This window comes from Chelmon rostratus, chromosome 9, assembly GCF_017976325.1.
Source record: "Chelmon rostratus isolate fCheRos1 chromosome 9, fCheRos1.pri, whole genome shotgun sequence".
Taxonomy (NCBI): Eukaryota; Metazoa; Chordata; class Actinopteri; order Chaetodontiformes; family Chaetodontidae; genus Chelmon; species Chelmon rostratus.
The window spans coordinates 25316227-25322631 of record NC_055666.1 but is presented as its reverse complement, the minus strand read 5'-3'; positions in this window follow the sequence as shown (position 1 = coordinate 25322631).

Sequence of the window (6405 nt, the reverse complement as noted above, 5' to 3'; positions counted from 1 at the left end):
ACTGAGTCGAGCTGCTTGAGAAGGAGCTGTGAAACGCTCAGAAGCTAATTGCCTGTAGTAAACACACAAACAGCAAGCGAACTGGTCTCTGCTCCATTTGCAAACATATCTGGCTCCCACATGGTCTGACGGCTGCTGTTCTCATGGAAAACTGCAGCTGGGACCTCAAATATTTTAGCTGGTTGTGCTTTCGGTGCCAGCTGGGCAGAAAGCAAACAGTTGCGCCTGCACATGAGTCTCATGTTGTCTGTTTTTGTTTTTTAAAAGCATAAAAACATGGTACAGTCTAAAATATGAGTAAATGTGTTGGGAAAAAACGACCATATCCAGCTGGAAAAGGGCGTCAGAGAAGTGATTTGAGGCACTTCAAAGCAGCAGCGTTTTCATACTCCGTACAAATCTAAAAGTAATGTGATGCCACATGTTCCTGTTTGTGAGTCTGCTCGTCTCATTCCTGTTCACAGGCCATAACAAATGAAGCTCAGAGGTTTTCTTTGCTTTTCCAATCCGCCACCGTCAACAACACGTTGAACCAGCTCTCCTCTCTTTCTTTTTTCACCCAGCGAACAACAAGTGAGCGCTGTTCTGCCTGCTATATTTAAACTCCAGCTTTGACTGGTCCAACCCTTCACACTCCCACTTCCAGCGGCCCAGCCCACCCCTCACCCACCTCAGCCGCAGCTCCGCTCCAACTTTCCTTCTCACCACAGACCTTCTTTGATAAATTCATGATCATGAAGTCACAGTTTCCCCGTCTGGCTGTACGTTTTACCTCAAGTGTTTGACTCTGCTGTGATTCCTATACAGAGGGCCGCAGTGACAGCCGAAGTTGATTAAATCCACAATGTCCCTTTGTTCTGATGTGTTGTGGTGATGCTTTTAGTGCTTCACGTCATGTGGGAACGTTTGAGAGATTGGAATTATTCCCATGTTCATGACTTGAGTTCATCTGACGACAGTTGTTGGTTGGTTGTGTGGAGGGTTAAAACAATCTTGGCGTTGACGGTGCATCACTATATCCTTTGAATCTGGGTTGTTACCTTTGCATGTTGCTTACTTGAGACGTCCATTTCAGGGGCAGTTGTATTATTAGTTAATTTATTTTTAAAAGCTCGCATACATCCGGGTTTTCCAGCCGTAACTATGACTTTACCTTTGACTTGAAAGGTCGACTTCCGTACGCTGTGAGCGCAGCCTTGGCGTGCGCCGCTGCTGCGATTCTGCTCTGTAATTTACCTGCCAATCACACGCAGCCAGCAGTGACGCAACGTCTTTTTCTTTGTACTTTCTGTCCAAGAATTGTGAGTTTTTGTAATTTTTCAGTCTGTTCAGCCACAGTGGCAATTGCTGCTCACGCTGCCTAATTTTTCTTTACTGCTTATGGCAACAAACATTCCCTGGGGAGGAAGGATTTTTACTGAGGAGATGCTTTGTTATGGTTGTGCTGCAAGATTGAGGAACTGTTTTTCTTTCTCATAGAAGAGATTGTGTCATAAGAGACTTCCTGTTTAAATAAAAGATGAATAAGAGCGTATAGAAACACAAAAGTAGCTACCACTAGTAGTACTACTCATGACAATGGAGTTTATTTTAGTTTATAAAAAATGTTCTTTCCTTGCATAACATATAGATGAGAAATGATCTGAATATGGCACCACAGGTAAGTTAAAAACCAGAGGACAGTGGCAGCAAATATTTTTGTTTGTATGTTGATTACATCTTATAAAACAGTAAATTAAACTTTTGGCATGGACAGCGAAAAGGCTTCTTGGCAACTCATGATGAATCAAACAGGAGTGAAGAGTCACAATTATTTGGTTAGTAAAGTCATTAGAGTCGATGCAGCAGCAGCAGCCACTCGGCCTCTCAGCCAATGTCTCCACCGGTAGTTTATTCATATGGAATACACAATCATCATCTGTGAACAAAATAGCCAAGAAAAAGTTCATTTTCCAGCAGTTTCAAGGTTTGACCACGTTGAAAGCGCCAGTGGGCTGGAGGTGGATCGGGTTTGATTTGAGCCAGCCGTTAGATAAGAAGAAGATAAGCCCCCTGGCCCCCCTCCACATCTCCCGTCTTACCCTCTCTGAAATCCACACGACATTGTCAGACACATACGCAGCTCCGGCCTTGTGCTCTCGGAGGTTATCTGCCGCTGATATACTGCTCTGCAGCCTGTGGGAGTTTCTATGGGAGTCTCCTCTTGGCTTCACTCAAAAGCAGTTTCTGTGTTCATCCTGTAAGCAAACAATGGGGTATTGTTGCACCGGATATAGTTCAGATAGACACGGGCGGCAGTCAAAACACAGAGAGAACTTCTTTTTGTAGTCTGTGAGGGAAAAATATTTGAGTCGGGGGCCAGATAAGGACCTCGTGTGCCTTGTTTTCATCCCTGTGGTTCAACAAGCCTCGTCCCTCCTCATTATGAAAACCTGTATCCTTTTCCCGAAAAATGCACTCTGTGGTCGTTACTTGTGGTTTCGAACATGGCTTGAATTCGACGTTTCCATGAGTACGATGAAGTTTGCTTTCTTCCACCTGTCTGTCAGAGCATCGTTAGCGTTTCCACCTCCCGACACGTCTCGTTATGTCTGCCGCTTTGTGACGAACAAACACTGCTGTTTGTTCAGCTTTCCAGCAGCTTGACACAGCAACACGCCAGTCCTCTGCAGAATAACCTCAACGTAAGAGAGGCCCAGCTGAGTTTATTTTGATGAGCATTCCTCCTCAGATGAGCCAGAGTCCTCGACTTGAACCGCCTGCAGAACGACTTCAGAGAGAGGGAATGCTGCCGGGATGCAGAGGCCTCAAAACACACCGCAGCCACAGCAGTGTGTCGAAACTGGTGAGATTTTCTCATCCAATGGGCCTCATAAAATTGGGTTTTGGACAGCTGGTTGGACAAAACAAGCATTGCGAGGGGCAGTTTCAATTATTTTAACTAATTAATAAAAGTCAGATTGATCAATAATGAAAGTAATTGCCGTGTTGCAGAGGAACAAAGGAACAAAAACACCTAAAAATGTGCGAACAAGGCAGCATCAAGCTGTGTGAGGCTCAGATTATAATGTCTCTCTATTATTCACTCTTCTAGACTTTTTGTACAATCCTCAAAGCACAGCTTGAGTGAAACGGAGGCGTTGAATGCTCAGCGGGATTAGCTGCTCTTCAGTGCTGCCTAACTGGACAAAACGCTGGTTTAACTGCTTTGTTTTTAGAGCTCAGTTTAATACTCCTCCATAAAAAGGTGGCAGTTCTTCGATCTGTTGCTCTGGACTGTTGTACTTGGCCGGCAGCACCAGTAGGGTTTCAGACTCAACCCCTTCTCCAGAGAAGTCCATTACCTACTGAGGGCCCCCCGTGTTTGACGTGGAGCGTTTAAATCCGCCCAGTTACGTAAGAGATCCTGCATTTATGCTGCCCAAAGTGCAGCTCCTCTGCAACTTTGTGCTTCCTCTGTATTGGTTGGATCCCCAAACCGCCTCAGGAAGCTGTTTCCTGCTGTCAAGTCTTGGCTTCCCTTGTTGGCTGTTTGAAACGTCTTTAGCACTTCCTCTATGAAGGCCTGCCTAAGAGCCTGAGAAGAACAAGCGGAAAATATCTGGGCAGAAATCTTTCTGTCGCCGTCAACATGGCTCTTGTGCTGCCGTGGTGAAGCGCTCCCATCCCAGTGGGGAAAACCACGGTAAAAATGCAGCCACACATGGTGCTGTAAGCCAGTTTGGATATGAAAACACATGGGATTTGTTGTACGAACATTTAGAGCAGAGCTGCAATGGAGACGCTTGAGCCAATAAGATAAGATTTTTCTGGCTTAAAATTACAGCCCATAATGCAAATGTGCACAGAGCAGTCCACCAGCAAAATTCAAAACACAGGAGGTGGTTTGATTTGCCGACCAACAGGAGGACATTTGAAGGAGACGAGCTGCAATCGGGAGAGGCACACCTCACAGCAGGTCCAGTGCATGCTGGAGCAAACGCATATCCCACCTGACCTGAAGGAGGCCATAGGATTGGTGGTTAAGAGCAAGGCTGGATTAGTACCCTCAGGGGTCCCTTGGCGCTCAGGCTAATCCGCCTTGCCACCCACCTTTACCATTAGCCAGTCTATACAGCGCTTTGCTGCTTGCCCACCAGTCACCACTTGCACAGCCAATGAATCGATCAATCATGAGCATTTTCTTGGAAACGTTTGTGGTCATGTTTGCCATCTTCATTACCAACACAAGCTGCTCACGCCTCTTTCTCTCAGCAGTGTGTTGTGAGCAGCGGCAGCCTCTCTCAGGTCAATGTGACTTCTATTCTTCACTCCCAGATGTTTCTGTTTGATGAGGGAGTGGGTGGGCAGCCGGGGGCCGAGACTTGTGTCAGGGCCATGTGCTGACCGCAAACCTCGGCCAATAATGAACTCTGCCTTCCAGGCGTCGGCCCCGGCTCGCGGCCTCTCTTTAATGAAAACAAGCCTCTGTGAATTACGAGGGTTAAACGGTGAGGACGGAGGACCCGGCTGGTGAGACTACCAGAGATCTGTTTTCTGTGCTTCCCACAGGACTCAGAGATTTATTAATAGTAACCTACTGCAAATATCAGATTCTCCATGGACTCGCTGTCTCACGAGGAGGACGAGGCTCTTTCTCTGAACACAAAGCTCAGTGTTTGTCTTGGATTTTCCTTTTGCTTTTCTTCTCAGTGGTTAAGTCACTGGTTAAACATCCTCTTTGCTTTTTATTTTTTGAATTTGGGATGTTATACATTGGTATTTCAGTAAAGATCTTTTTTCAAAATAAGCTCCGAACCAATTAATTCAACTTCTTTAAACTTTGACTGACTTTTTCCAGCCTTTAATGAAACCTCATCAGGATTAGAATTCTATATAGATAATGGAGGGCTTGGTAAAGCCTTTAGGAGCCGTGATTGCATTGATGTGGACTGGATCTTAAAGGAGCATCCACAGGTAGATTGTTTTGACTCCTGACAGTGCTGATGTACTTGAATCCGACTCCTGATATGACATCAGCCTCTGACTCAGAAGTCAACAGCTGTGTATGTGACGGAGCATCTGCAATTCAAGCCGGCCGAGTGTGAGAAATCACAGGAGCTGCTGTGCTGAGAGTTCGTGACGGGACTTTGACACTTGTACCTGTAATTATGTGTAAAAACAACTCTTTACTACATGCCTGCACGGTGCAATAATGCATCTCACCTGCAGACTTGCGGATGATCCCGTGTCTCGCTGCAGGGACGCCACATGAGATCGTCATGATTCAGACTTTGTCACGAGTGCATTTACCTCGGGGCTGTTTTATTTTCCCAACAGAAATCACGTCCTGAAGGAACAGAAGGCCGCTTTTGATCCAGACAGCACTGACGATAGCATTTTTATAAAAGGTCGGTCATGCTGAGCTAGTGTTGGCCTTTAGAGCCAGATTTGAGCGTAAAAAAACTCACATAAATGTTAGATAATTGTTACATATGTGGCTGAAAAGGTCATTTCATAGAAGTTAGTGTAGAAAGTTAATGTTTTCCCTTTTGAATCAGGTCAAATCTGTCATCAGGTAAGTCCATAAGTTTTATATAATGTTCATCAAACCCAGCAATTACAGTGAGCAATGAAAAACAATAAGACAAACAAGTCAACACTAAAAATTAAGATCAGGTAACAAGAATGAATGCCACTAATTTACTTAAATGTTCGTCAGCTGCATTGCATTGTGGGAGAACAGCATCCATTGACGGCACACATTCTGTCTGGTTTAAGTTGTCTTCATTTAGTCCCTCTTCCCGTCCTCAGCTGCTCAGAGTTAGTGTGTGTTGTAGATGTGGGACACAGCTGATGTCTCAGCGTTCGTGTTTCTTATCTTCAACCACGTCAGTGAGCAAACACTGTTCTAAACGCAGCACGGCGTGTTTCAGGCTTATCAGGACGGTTTGTGAATGAGACGGCCTGCTGGGAACCAGGATATCGATGGTGTCGGACGGTTTGAGACACAGGACAGCAGGCGACATAAAATCATCCAACTTCAAATCAGTATTTGCTTGTTTGATGGTGCTTTTATGGCACCGCTTGGTTTGTATTTGTGTTCACGATGATGCACGTTGGATCATCTAAAGTCCGTGACTTGTAGTCCAGGTCCTGTCCGATCTGGCTCAGGTGTTTCTGTAATACTTGTGACACTTGGACGACACAATGACCAGATGAACAAAGAAGTTAAGTGCCTTGAAACAGGAAACAGCTCCATTTGCTCTGCTAGAGGATTCCTGGTTGCTCACAACATGGAAGAACCTTCCAGACCAGAAGTTGAATCAATCCAATCAATCAATCAGCTTTCTTTACGTGAAGGTCTTCACTACAGATTCACGGCTATGATATATTCAGCAACCAATCGCAGACGTGCTTCTCGAA